General features: G+C 48.2%; 1 protein-coding gene across 1 annotated transcript in view; it reads right to left on the reverse strand.

Annotated features, from left to right (window-relative positions):
* The window catches only part of SYT16 (synaptotagmin 16), a 75,924-nt gene extending 66,795 nt beyond the window's left edge, over positions 1–9,129 (reverse strand). The window contains exons 1-4 of the mRNA XM_083839167.1: positions 8,680–9,129; positions 5,427–8,502; positions 3,397–3,526; positions 1,809–1,874 (exon numbers count right to left, since the gene is read on the reverse strand). The gene's annotated coding sequence lies outside the window, so the exon portion shown is untranslated. The remainder of the gene's footprint in view (positions 1–1,808; positions 1,875–3,396; positions 3,527–5,426; positions 8,503–8,679) is intronic.
* Positions 9,130–13,536: the final 4,407 nt, after the last annotated feature.

A 13,536-nucleotide genomic window follows, 5' to 3' on the forward strand; every position in this document is an offset into this window, starting at 1 on the left:
CGTCCAGAATTCCACAAGAATTTCCAAAGAAAGTCTGTGTACATGCGGATGGAAGGAAGATCAAATCCATTTAGAGACCTGAAAATCAATGGTAAACTTTCTTTTTCTAATTAGAGGTGGGAGGTTTATTTAATAATATCTGAGCATATGAAGAAGGATAAACACTGAAAGACAGCGTTGCTAGAAACACAACCAAAAGTCTGACAACTACAGGTAAGATGAATGGAGGCTGGAATTCCCCAGAAAAATGGCAGTTTTTCTGTCAGAAGCTAAGAAACAGATGAGCAGTGTTTTTCACCTTGCAGCTGAGTCCACAACACACTTTGGAAAGAGCAGACAAACTAGAGAGCTTGGGGGTTACATGAATCCCGTTTGCAAGCAAGTGCATGGAGAGGAGAAGAGGTAAATCTCCAAAATTGCCCGAAGAGAGCTGCAGACAAACATGCTGTGCAGGGGGGGAACCAAAATGAGAAGAACACAAATACCAAGTCAGCACACAGGCTCCTACCAAAGCAAGGCAGCAGGGCAGATGAGGCAAACAGACCCAGACCAGAGGCGACACCAAGCAGCCTACCAAGGGAAGTGATACGAGAGGCAGAGAGGAAGATAGCTGCTCCATCAGCAATCTTGGCAGGACTGGAAGAGACAGGACCAAACAGCTCAAGATGGAGAAAAAAAGCAAACAGTAACACGTGCGCTGGCTGAGAAAGCTGCTGAAGAAGAGGAAGATGCATGCAGAACGGCTTTAACTAATTCAAACACTTGCCATGTACAAACACTGCAATCTAATCCCGGTGACACTGATAAGCAGCAATATCAGACTGAAGGAAAGGAACCAGCTGCTCGCGATGCACAGTAAAACCATTTAAAGATGCATAAGCAAACGCAGGCAGCCAGTAAGGAGCCCAAAGCACCAGGAATGTTATCACAAAGCCTTCACAGTACTTGACATGCACAACGTCTGTCATCTGCCCGTGCTCAGCGTACGTGAATGACAGGCAGGGACCTGCTGGGAGCTCACCACGGCACGAAGGAGAAGGGAGGACACCAGGGCCATGCGACCAATCCAGCCCGGCCCCAGCCCAGCTCCAAAACAATAATTTGTCTGAATGCAGAGCAGGGAAAAACCAAAGCCTTCTGCAACGGCTGTGTGCGGCCCTCAAAAACTCTCAGCTTTTGAGAAACTCGAAAGCCAGAAGGAAATACCCAGCACATGCAGGGAATCCCACACTGCAAACAGATCAGCCGTGCTTCCAGATGCTTCTGTGCAACTGCACGTGAATGTAATATGGTTACCTACCAGCAACGAAAAGAAAATCCGCAAAAAGACAGTCAGCAGGCTAACAGTGCAGGGGGCATTCCCCTACCAGTAATGACAATGATGCAAGGGTAGCCCAGACCAGGATTTGGAAAACTGAATGTGTTTTCAGTGACAAGCAGGTTGGTTTAGGACACAGAAGCAACAGGAAGGACACAAAAATCACTAAGAGAAAACCAATCAAAGCAGGCAGCTTCTAGACGATAGACACCAAGGACTGTAAAGCCCATAACAGAGATGAGTGTGACCAGGCTCTGCTTGTCAGTCAGTCATGGGAAGCAGTGGAAAAAGTTAGTGGAGGACCTCCAGAGTTTGGGTTGGTTAGAAGAAAGTAGTGTTACACTAAGAGAACCCCTTCACAATTGCCCATGACAATTTAGTTTATTTAATTAAGTGTATTTACTCTGATAAAGCTGAGATTTGAACATTTGTTACCAGGAAGGGAACGTGATTTTCAGGAACATCGCAGCAAAGCTCAGCACCAACTTACCCCTTTCTGCAGAAAAAACAAATCAGAATAGGGCTTAGAGGACCGGCTGGGAGCTCATACACAGACCTGGATGGAAAAAAACAGAATCGTCCCTCTCATCATTCATGACAAGGATGTCAAGTGGTTTGCTCCCCTCCAGACAACGCCGTGGGGCCCCTCGGGATGGTGCCACAGCTGCCGAGCAGATCCCTTCGCTGCCCTTTGCTTCAGCCCTGGCACAGGCTGCACCAACATAAATCAGTTGGCCTGGGGGGGAAGGCTCAGTGGTTCTATACTGAATTCTGCTTTGTTTAATTTTAACCTTATTTCACAGTGCATTTTCAATCTAAAACTCCTAATACATCGAAAAAATAAAATCAGAGTGATTATTAGCTACCAAAGCTTGGTAAATAAGAACCTTATCTTAAAAGTCAAGCTCTAGATTTAAGAAGTGGCAAACGTTAACTTAGAAAGAAATCTGGATGAAAATTACGACCTTTGAATAAAACTACCTTTAAACGTTAAAAGACTTTTTTTTTTAGACTCTAGTGCTCAGATACTCAGGTTTTGGGGTATTTACTCTTAGAGAGAGGTAAAACTGCCAAGTGTGATCCCTTAAAGAATCTACAGAACTTAGTTTTTGTACCCACGTAAGTTAGCTAAGTGAAGTAACCTTCACTACATTTCAGAGCTTATAATAATTAAAGTTTACAGTAAATCCACCGAATTCAATAGAATTAGCTGGCCATAAATCTTGGAGCATAAAACTGGTTTGTGGAGGTAGCATGCAAGCGATTCTCAGCCTTCCTGCAAGGTGCCAGCCATTGAGAGAGCTGATTAGACAATCTTTGATTAATTGCCTGCTGTGTAAGAGCCAGGGTCAATCTACTCAATTAGGTGAAGGTCTGGTGGAGATCAGAGATGTAAATCAAAACCTACTGCAAAAGCTTCAGCACAAGATGAGAACATACCAGCAGCCTTCCTTCCCTGCAAGGAGCAGCAGCCTGCTCTCCATCCGCTGCCCTAAGTGGATGCCGTAGGAAAGAGCACGAGCAGGACACCCACGTGTGCCCTACTCTCCTGAGTAACCTTCCCACCTCCAACCACGGTCATTTCTGAGGAGATCTGGAGCCTGACATGGCTTGTCTTCTCCAGCCTCTCGCTGAACCCACAGAAACCTCTTGCACCCAAGGCACCCTTCAGCAGAGGTCTTTGCAGGCTGCCTACTTGCTGCCACCTCCTTCTGAGCCTGCTCCTGATCCCTTTGATGTCCCTCAGGCTTTGTGAGGCTGTGAGCTGCCCACCTCCTCCGCTGCTACTCAGCCAGGTCTCTGATCCCCCAGAGTCAACCTCTTTTCCTGCTTTATGAGTCTGTCAACCAGTCCTGCCCAGTACCAGGACTTGCACGCCTCTGGCCCAGCCGCCCATCCTGGACTTCTCCCAGCTCTGCTGTTTGCTTTAGGGAACGTGCCCGGTACTCATGGCTAACTCCAGGCTTACACAGTGGTGTAAGTGGCAGTTGGCTTCCAAGTGGATTTCAGCCACGATACTCCACTTCCCTAATACTTGGAAAAACATTTATATGGAAAACGACAAATAACTTCAGTACCTTGCAGATAAGAGGTATGGAAAGAAAGGGCGGGTTGTGCCATCACACTCCTGTTCCACACGCGGTTGGCTCAGAAATCCAGGGTGCAGGCAGCTCCTGATCTTCAAGGCTGACAAAAGCCATCGGGAAACTGCAAATCCCCAGACGTGGCAAGCAGCGAGCCATCAGAGCAAGCGAGGCCAGCGGGGAAGTGGTGTGAGGTGATAAAAAGAAGCAGAGATTACAATTAGTAAAAGCAAACGGACTGTGACACTGTCCTCTGGGCTAAGGGAGATTGGGTGTGCAGACAGAAAGCAGCAGTGATCTGAAACCACAGTTATCCCACACGGATGGGGAAATATCTTGACAGGGCGATGAAAAGCCTGTCTGCTTAGACGTCACAAATAAGTAGTGAAAAACCTGTAAGCAGCCAGTCCTCAGACACACAAGGAAGGCGATTCTTCAGCAGCCCTGCAAAGAGAAAAAGCCCGCAAAAATCCAACCCGCAATCTTTGATCTGAAAAAGGGGAACTATATAAAAATCCTTGTAGCTGAAAAGGTGGGAACGCTTTCAAGACAGCATGTACAGGTGCAACAGGAAAGCGTCAGGCTACCTGTATCGCCAATTCAAGGCACACTAAAAGGACAAGAAAATCAATTTGTTGTTTGGGGTTACACAGCAGATTAAGATAGCTTCTGGCAGTAAAGAAAAAAGGGGAAAAAATATCCTTCAAAATCTGAGCGTCATGTTCAAAGGAGGCAGGAAAAAAAAAAAAAAGACCATGAACTTCTGGCAAGTTAAATGTAGGATCATAAGAGGGCAGACCAAGAAACAACTGTGGTAAGCAACTTCCTAACGGCATAAAAATTTAATTACAATTCTTTTTCAAGTGTTGCAGAAATAGGACACCTTCCAGAGAGCTGGTGGGGTCAAAGATGATGAAGGTGTACAAGAAACAATCAGGATGATAGGCCTAGAGCAAGAGAGCTGAATTTTGCATCGGTGCTACTTGCAGAGAAGCTGAAGGACCTAATTCAAATGTTTTTGCTCAGAAAAGGGGATGTCAGCGACTCTCTGAATAGTTCTTTGAAAATAAGATCAGTGTTGAGCAAAAAGGCAAATAAAGAGATAAGAAAATAGGAACTCCCTGCTGCAGGGAAGCACAAATGGGTTCAAAAAGCAAACGGATAAATGGAGTACGGGTTCATCGAGGGCTACCAACCACAAATGTTGGACTGAAAGCCCTGGCCTAAGCTGCTGGCTGCCAGAAGCTGGGAATGCGTCGCCCAAGTCTGTTTTTTAACCTCCCTTAACCTGCTCCCCGGGTACCTGCTACCAGGCAGAGTCAGGGCTCTCTGCCTTGACACAGCACAGCTGTCCTTCCAGCAGCACACCGCAGTTTGCCTTTTTTAACTTTAAAAATTTTTTTTTTGATTCTAAAATAATCTGAACCCAAGACTGCAAGCTATGACAGAAGATGAACAAATAGCCGCTTGGTTCGCAGCTTTCACTCTGTGAATCGAACAAATAACCTGCTCCAGCAGCTTTAGCTGTCCCATAAACCTTTCTGATCATTTCTTTAAGCTGAGGGGCAGCAGCCGCCACAGAAACGCCATCTGAAAGCTGCTTCAGGCTGCTAATCACAGCTAACAGCATGCCATGGCAGCCCAACCAGCACGCTGTGCACACACCAGTCAACGCGAGCCCCCATGCCCTGCAACTCAACTGCACAGAAGTATTGTGAACACCTCGTAACCCAGACTCACCCCCAGACCAGGGCAAGGCATTAACTGGAGCCTTATCTTTATTCATGCCCATTTTACTAAGGTGCTCTTCATTCACGCCAGGCAGCACAAAGGTCAGTGCCGCGGTGATAAATCCTCTCCCAGGCACTGATCTCCTCCAGCCCGGGCTCTCCTCTGCCACGAGGATCGACACCACCTGCCCGAGGGCTACAGCGTGGCCACACAGCATCCCCTCCCAGCCCCAGGCGCAATCAGTGCCCGTGTGCGTAATGAGGGACACCCCAGGGGTGCTGAGAGCTCCTCACCTGGGCTTTGCTGCCCGATGGAGAGGCCTGGGAACCACACGCTCTTATTGCCTCGGTGGGCAAGGAAACCAGAGGAGCCTCAGCCCACCTGAGGCAGAAAACAAGAATAATCGTTACTTTTGGGGGAAAGGAGATAGAAGACCATCTATTTATTTTTTTGAATGAAAAATACTCAACTTGGAGGGGAAACCTTCACATCCGTTAACATTCCCTCGACCTTCCTGGCAATTTTTACACAGCCAAGTAGGGGAAAAACAAAAAAAAAAGGAGAGGGGGAGGGACAGCAGAGGTGGAAGGAAAAACGGGGAGAAGGTGAAGCAGAAAAGGAAAAAGCAATAGAAAAGGTCCCCCCGAGCTGGGTGACAGAACGGCACAACTTCTAACTTGGAAAATGAAAATGTATTCCACAATTTCTTCCAGCAAAATGACAGTATCTTTTTATGCACCTTTTTCTGAGATGCTGCCAAGCTTGGCTGCCAAGAAAATAAGTTTTGAATAAAATGTTTTGACCAGCTTTGCCTGAAACACTCAATTAGTGGCGACGGGAAGAGCTGGGGGGAGAGGCCGGCAGCAGCAGGGCAGCACGCAAAGCAGGCCTGTCGGGGAGATGATGCCAGCACCAGGCCACCAAGCAGCTCACACAGCTGGGGTCGGGCTGATGTGTTCACCCCCTCCTTCAGGCAAAGCTCATCCTCTGAAGGTCCCGATGCCCTGCGCCACCTTCCCCAGAGAAGCCCACCAGCCCGCCCGGGTGCCTCGTACCCTGCGGCTCCCCGCAGCGAGGCCTGCGGGAGCTCTCGGGTGCCTGGAGCTACCAACGCCCACGGCTGGCGCTGAGAATAAATCCGAAGGCTCTTTAGGAACTCGTCGCCACACGGTGACAGTCACCAAGCTGGGTTAATGCAACTCCAACCACGCTTCATGCACTCGAGTAACTGCTCAAATATAGCTGGTAAGCCGGGCTCCTTTCGGTGCTCAGATTCGCGTTCTTCCTTTCCTTTCCTATCCTCTCTTTTATTAATATAGTACATCTCTCTGGCGTCTCTTTAACTTAATGCTCCGTTTGCTGGCTGGCTGACAGGTCTCAAAAAAGCACATCTTTCTCCTGCCAGCGCAATTCTGTTTAATCTTGTATGGAGAAGGTGTACCACTTAAGGAACTTTTTCTCCCCCCCCTCCTTTTCTGGAGGAAAAGGGAACAAAGTTTGAAAAAAAAAGAGTGACAGCAAGTTAGTTTTAACCTAAACAGCAGCGATTTGCATACAAATCAGATTTTTCAGGTGCCACAGAAGATGTGGGGGCCCTGACAACTCAGAGGAAGAAGATAAAAGGCAAGGAGAGTTTGACACAAACACTGTCAAGAGGTGAACCCACAATTTACAGTTTCTTCCCCCAGAGCGGAGTGCCCCGGAGAGAGAGGCTCTTCCACACTACTTTTATTTTCATTCTCATTGACGCTATCATTGTAAGACAAAGAACCTGTTTCTTCTTTTATTTACGCTCCTTCTCCAAGCCCCTTGCATGCAAGCCCTACAAAACATAGTCAATACGTGAGTAGGTGCAGCTGGTTGCAAACCCAGGTGGGAAGTGGTTTCTTTGCCGAACTTGATGAGAAAATGAGTTCTCCAATCAATAAAGCAGCACCAGGCTGCAGAGGAAGAGAGCCATACGATGTACTAAACAGCACCCAAACATTATCGCCAATAAATCACTGGCTCTACGGGAGCCAGCAGGGGCACAGCAGGGGTGTCAGGGCTGCGGCGAGCAGCTCAGGAAGGCAGCAGCCTGTCACACCTCTCAGAGAAACACATTTCAGGCAGCAATTCCTGCATATGTTTCTGTCCTCTGGACGGCACTGAAGCGATCTTTTTGGGAAACTGAGGGCACCAAGCCCCGCGGCAGGGGATGCCACAGCCCTGCATGCTCAGGACCCTTGCGCCACACAACACAGAAGCAACGCATCCATTCAAACCAAACCCACAGCACTGCAAAGTGTGCGCAGACAACACCTCAACAAGATCCTCAACATCAGATTGACCAGTTTTATCTTATATTGAAGAGGCAGAGAGAGGAACCGGAGGAAAATATCCTGCCTTTGCCTTCCCATGGATACTGCAAAGCAGACCAGGAGAAAGACTTCAGCAACCAGGCTAACAAATAAGCTACAGCTGCTACTTACTGACACAAGCATGCATTTGGCCTGGGAGACTGGTACTGAGCACAAGTTTCACAAGTATTCGCTTTTCGACTTTCTCCTTCGACATTCCCAGCATGCTAGTACAATTTGCCACGACTGTTCTTACAGAAGTGTTACACCCTTTCTAAAATAAAACGGGGTGATGTGACAGATCTAAAGCAGCAAAACGCATCAGAGCAATTAGCAGTTCTGCTGCTTTTATGGCTCTGATTGGAAGTCTGATCTAAGGAGCAAAGCGTGTTCTCCAGAGAAATGCGGTGGCTTTGCATAAGGGCTCCATCTGCTGGCCCACCGCTCCCCTGGCTCTGTTCAATATATAGTAAACTGAAACAAAACCTACACAGCCATCAATTACATTTTTTTTTCTGCTCGCAGCCTATGAATTTCAATAAATACACCATCTGTTCATCTTCTGTGTGGGAGTTCAGTCATCTTCTTGGCAGCAATATTATTCTAGAGCAATTACCTGTGTCTTTATCACCTATCATTGTGCTTCATCATCTTTTCATCATGTGTAAAAACCAACCACTTTATTACTACAATTTCTGTAGGCAGCCCAGTCCTGTTAGTTACCATGGCGATGATCTGTCAAAAGAAGTCTACATTTAAAGAAGTAAAAGCTGAGAAAAGGAGGAGGAGAGAAACACAAAGAGCCTGGAATGAACTTGTTTCTCCAAGTCAGAGCTTAAGCACAAAAGGCACATCTCAGGCAGCAACACGGAGATGCCACCACCAACCTCGTTAGGAATCCATCAACCTGCCAATACGGAGGATGAGTCAATGATTCACAGGCATTACGATGCGCTCGGAGGTCAGCGGCTCGGCTTTAATCCCTCGGCTGAGCCTCATGATCTGCTCTTAGGAAGGACAATTCTTATTGCTATAAATCAAAAGATAAAACGAGGTGAGAGAGGAAGGGCAGGCTGGAATGGCAGGCAGCAGCAATTTCCCCTCCCTGGTGGTCGCTAGCAAGACTGAATTTTTCATCAGGTGCCCTGTAGTTTACATCCGTCCCTGAGAACTGCTTCAGATTCATCTCTTTCTTCCCCACTTTTACCTTGTTAACGCTCCGCTTTCTCTCACCCCTTCCACGGATTCCTGTCTAGCTCTGCTTTTCTGCTCCTTTCTTCACAACCCGCATGCACATTGCTCTCCTTTCTGCAAAGCAAACGCACTTGCAAGTGTTTTACCTGTGTCTTTCCAAATTCTTATGCATTTCTAAAGCAGCTGTTAGTGCCAACTATTTCTAGCTGCTTGTTCCCCCACCAACCCACATACGCCCCCTGACTTCAGTTCGTGAAATCCTCTTTTCCTCTTCAAATTCCTTCATCTCCTCCAGTCTTTCAGCTCCCACCCTTCCGAGCTGCACTCGTGCTACTGCAGGAAAAATATCAGCGAGGTACAAAGGACTTGCTGATGCTCTGTGTTTCTGGGATGCGTCATTAGCAGCCTTCAGCTGGAACACGCCAGGCTGCAAACTGCTTTGCTTCAATTCATCCTCGTATCCCTGGAAGAAATAAGCAATCTCAAGGCTATCCAATTTGTTTAATATCAAGCACACACGCGCTGAGTTTTAATGAGGCGGGCTGTCATTCGGAATTGTGGGAGGACAGGAGACAACCGCTGACGAGCAGGAAGATTAATTCACCATCTTCACGACTACCTTCCGAGGCAGAACTACCCCGGCCTACAAAGTTAGGAGAGGGAAGAAACATTTTCCAAAAGTTCTCTAGAATTTTAAGCACTTTAATTCCTGTTCGTCCACCTTCAGACACAAGGTACCCAATTTTCCCAAGTGTCTATCTTTTCCGTGAGTTTCTGCCTGCAAAGCATCTTAGGAAACGGTGTCTAAAGGATATCAAAACTAGATGCTGCAAATGAGACAGAAGTCTAGAAGTCCGAGACTAAACAACTACTGGGTATTAGAAAAAAATAAAGTATTGCAGCAGCGAAAAAAAACAGTGCTTAAGATCTGAGAAAAAGGGGAGGGCACTTAAACCAGGAGGGTGGGCTATAAAAAGACAGATTATCAAGAACACGCTGCCATCAGTGTTCAAAGCAGAAATTTCATTGATATTTACGAAAGTACCAAATCTGAAAAACTCTGTATTTGCTGAGAAAATACAAATTAAACAAGAAAAACCCCGTGCTGATCTCAAACCTGATCTCCCCTGAAAGTTTATTATGGTGCAAAAGTTCTTCCCATACGTCCCGTTAGGAGGAGGGCTGTTGGAGAGACTGAAACCACAGCGAGCTCAGACTCTGCAACAGCTTAAGGATGAGGAAATGGCACCCACGCACCCTCCTTTATCTGTCAAGGTGTGGGCCCTGTGTTTCCTCTCCCTGCAGACACCTCACGCAGCCAGACCGTGCCACCGACTTGCAGATGGCGCTTCACCTGCCACGAGACAGGCCCGGGGACAGCCACTTCCCTGCTCTTTAGCAGGACTTCTGCTGCACAGATTGGATGGAGATGGAGACGTGCCCAGGCTAAAAGATGGTTTCCAGCATCCTGGGCCAACGCAAGCCGCCTCTCGGCAGGCGTGCTGGAGAACCTTCTGCTTCTGCCAGCCCCGTTTCCTCCAGCCAAGCCTTCCAGGCGGGCTCAGCAATGCCGAATCCGCGCCCTTCCAACTTTGCTGCCCTCGACCAGCAGCATCGGTGCTGCCTGTGCCCTCGGTGGGTGCTGGAAGGCAGCCGGGACAGACGCTGGGTCTGCGAGGAGAGCAGCCCCCCTAGGGAATGCTGCCTGCTTGTGCGGGGCTGCTCTGCCGGGGCAGCACGCCCCCCACACAGCCCACCACTGGCACTTGGACAGCAAAGTTCTTGTCCATCACCCCAACTCTTCAAAGCCCTCAGCAGCTTTGCAAAATTACCAGTTCTGCTTATTCTTTGGTTTGAGCAGATGCTCCCAGCCGCTGCCGTGCGCTTGCGCAGCGATCCTCCCTCTCCAGGGCTCTACACGCAGGAGAGGGAGAAGGCAAAGCGCTACGGGGCTTGTGGCTGTCCTAGCCGGGCCACCCACAGCTTGCAAAAAACAGGAGAGAACAGCAGGTGATGATGGCCAAGCAGGAATAAAAACACAGCCTTCTCCTTCCCAGAGCGCCCTGCCGCAGCCTGCAGGGTCAGGCCTTTCCTCTTGCTGAGCGTCCCTGCTGGAGAGCAGGCCGAGACCTGCTCATGCCCCATGCCGTGGGGGAAGTAAAATCAGGGAATAGTGACCTCGTGCTGGGTGAGCCCATGGTAAACACGTGGTCGGACCACCTAAATTGTGCCTTAAAGCCTCACAAAGCCATTCCACTCAGTGACCCAGCAACACCCCTCATCAGACCACAAACTGGAGCAGTGGGAAAGGCAGAGGAAGAAGAGGAGCGCTAAGGAGGAAGAAAGGTAAGTTTAATCACTTAACGAAAGGCATCGGGAGCTCTTCGTTCAGAACCGCTTTCTTCCAAGCAACCAAACAAAAGGCATTCCTGCATCTCTCACGGCTTTGCAGGTGTAAGCAAGTCAACACGGCTCATCCAGCCATCTCGTCTGCAGGAGTTTCCCACCGGTAATCCAGAAACCAGGATACTCCCACAACAGCACGCAGCCCCTGGAGAGAAACACGTAGCCAAAAAGCCACAGTCCCCTTTAGGAACGGAGAGGGCAGCCTTCCTCCTCGCTGACAGACCCGCTCCCCTCACCTGGAGCTCTGGGACAGGGTGCCTGTATACCTGGATAACCCCAGTTCTGGTAACGTGAGACTTGCATTATATTTTTTATATATATATATATATATATATATATAAAAATATATAATATGCATTATATTATTATAACTTGCACTTTCCAGATGTCAACCAGAACTCGGACGCTGCAGCCCAAGGCGCTGTGCAGCCATTCAGTAACAGAGCCAGGGCCCAGAAAAGTTTGCAGGCACAACAGGGAAGGGGTAAAACGCAGATCATGTGGCAGGGAGAGAAAACAGGACCTCCTCCCTGAAACGCCAACCTGAAGGATTAGGTTAATGAGGAGGGATCATTAACACCTTTCCCTCTCTTCCTTTAAACTCCGTAATACTCGTTGCACACACAAAGCAATCCCTATTTCTGCGATCAAAGCAGCGTTAATTATTTCAGCTCACAGCGTGTTTCTGTCCTCAGTTGAGCAGTAGCCTTCGCTTGCTCTGTAAAAACTTACCAGTAAAAGTGTTCCTGGCCTGCCCCTCGGGCAGCAGCTTCCTGGCAGTGCTGGATGCGTACAGTCAGCGCCTCCCACCCCGGGCTGCCTGGCAGAGGAGCTGGGCTGCGTCCAAAGGCAGCCCCGGGCTGGGGAGATGCTGAGACGCCAAAGCTGATGCTCTGGCAACAGGTACGGGGAAAAACAGGAGCTTCCGGAGGAAAAAGAGGTTGAAAGAACTTAAAAGATCACATCCTCAACTGTTCTCAGGCCGTTCAGGGACCATACACGCTTTTTTATTTTTCTATACGTATTACTGATGTAGTGGTTATTCCACAGGCTTTTTATAGCTGTTTCATTGAACAGCAATTAAAGAAAGCAGCCAAAGTCAAACCTGACCTGTGCAGTGGTGAGACAAAGTCTGGAGAGAACAGTTTTTCCTTCCCCAGTATAGATTTGAGGAAGACAGATGGAGACACTAGATCTATTTCATGTTTTACCTCGTGTCTGCAGGCAGCGGCATGCAGTCACAATGGAAATTCTTGAAGGCAATTCCCTTCAGGCGACTTCCTGCCCTTGTTACTTGCAGGTATTTGAAGAACAGAATCAGGCCTTATGCTGCCATTTGCTCGTACTGAGGCACAAGGCCAGCACAGTGCTCTGGCCCCCTGGGACAAAGGGACACCCCGTTTTGTACCCCTCACATAAATGCTGGCACACAGCCTCATAGGAACAGCTACCCATAGAAGTTGCTGTCAGCAAGGAAAGGCAGTTAGCACTTTCCTGATTAATATAAAATATATATATATAAATACTTGCTGAACAAACCATTGCTCCATTCTCATTCTCCAGTCTCTCATTCTGCAGCCCTGGAGGAATCAAACTCATATGAAAATAAGGTTGAAGTAAAAAGATCGCAGGGAAAGAAGGAAAAAAAAAAAAAGAGCTCCAAGATCTTGCAAAAAGTTTGGGATACTCTTCTGTAAACTCTTGGGGCAGTACTGGGAGTCAAAGGCTCTTCTCAGCAAAAGCCTTCAGCTGTGGCAGTGCACCCCTGGCCTGACACGGGACAAACTCTGCAGAACGTGAAGGCTGCCTTGCTGTCTGTCTGCTTCATACCCTGCGTTTCATTACACGGTGCAGCAGAGACTGCAGCTAGCTTCAGGTTGGCTTGCACAAGTAGTGGAGACAGTCAACTCACGGCAGAAACGCACAGCCTAATTAACCTTGCCAACGATTAGCTTGCAGGATAGACCCAGAAAAGCCTGTAAGCTTCTCTGGGATCAAGCCCTTTCACCCGCAGAGAGACCTCGACAACTGTGGTGCGCTTACAGCCACGAGACACCAGCCCCATGCTTTGTATCTGGCAGTAAGGACCGTCCCTGCATGAAGCACAAGAAGCAATCCTTCCTCCCTTCTCAGTACTGCTCCCTTCTGTGGTACTGCGTCTAGTGTCCGGGAACACACTGGGGGTAAAGAAAGGGACAATTTAAATGGCCATTAAACGAATACGTAAAAGAAAGATCATGGAAAACATGATGCACGAGGAGAGGACAAAGAAATGGGGACCATGCAGGCTGAAAAGAGAGGATTAGAGGGGGGGGGAAATACAAAATTGCTGTGTAAAGAAAGGGAACTATCTGATCTCTGTGTTTACTAGATACAATGCAACAAGAAAACTTGTCAGGAGAGATTTAGATACAGCTCACCTATACACGGGGAAAGGGAATAGACCCATCTATTTCCTTCCCAC

The sequence above is a fragment of the Anser anser genome (genome assembly GCF_964211835.1).
Source record: "Anser anser genome assembly, chromosome: 5".
NCBI lineage: Eukaryota > Metazoa > Chordata > Aves > Anseriformes > Anatidae > Anser > Anser anser.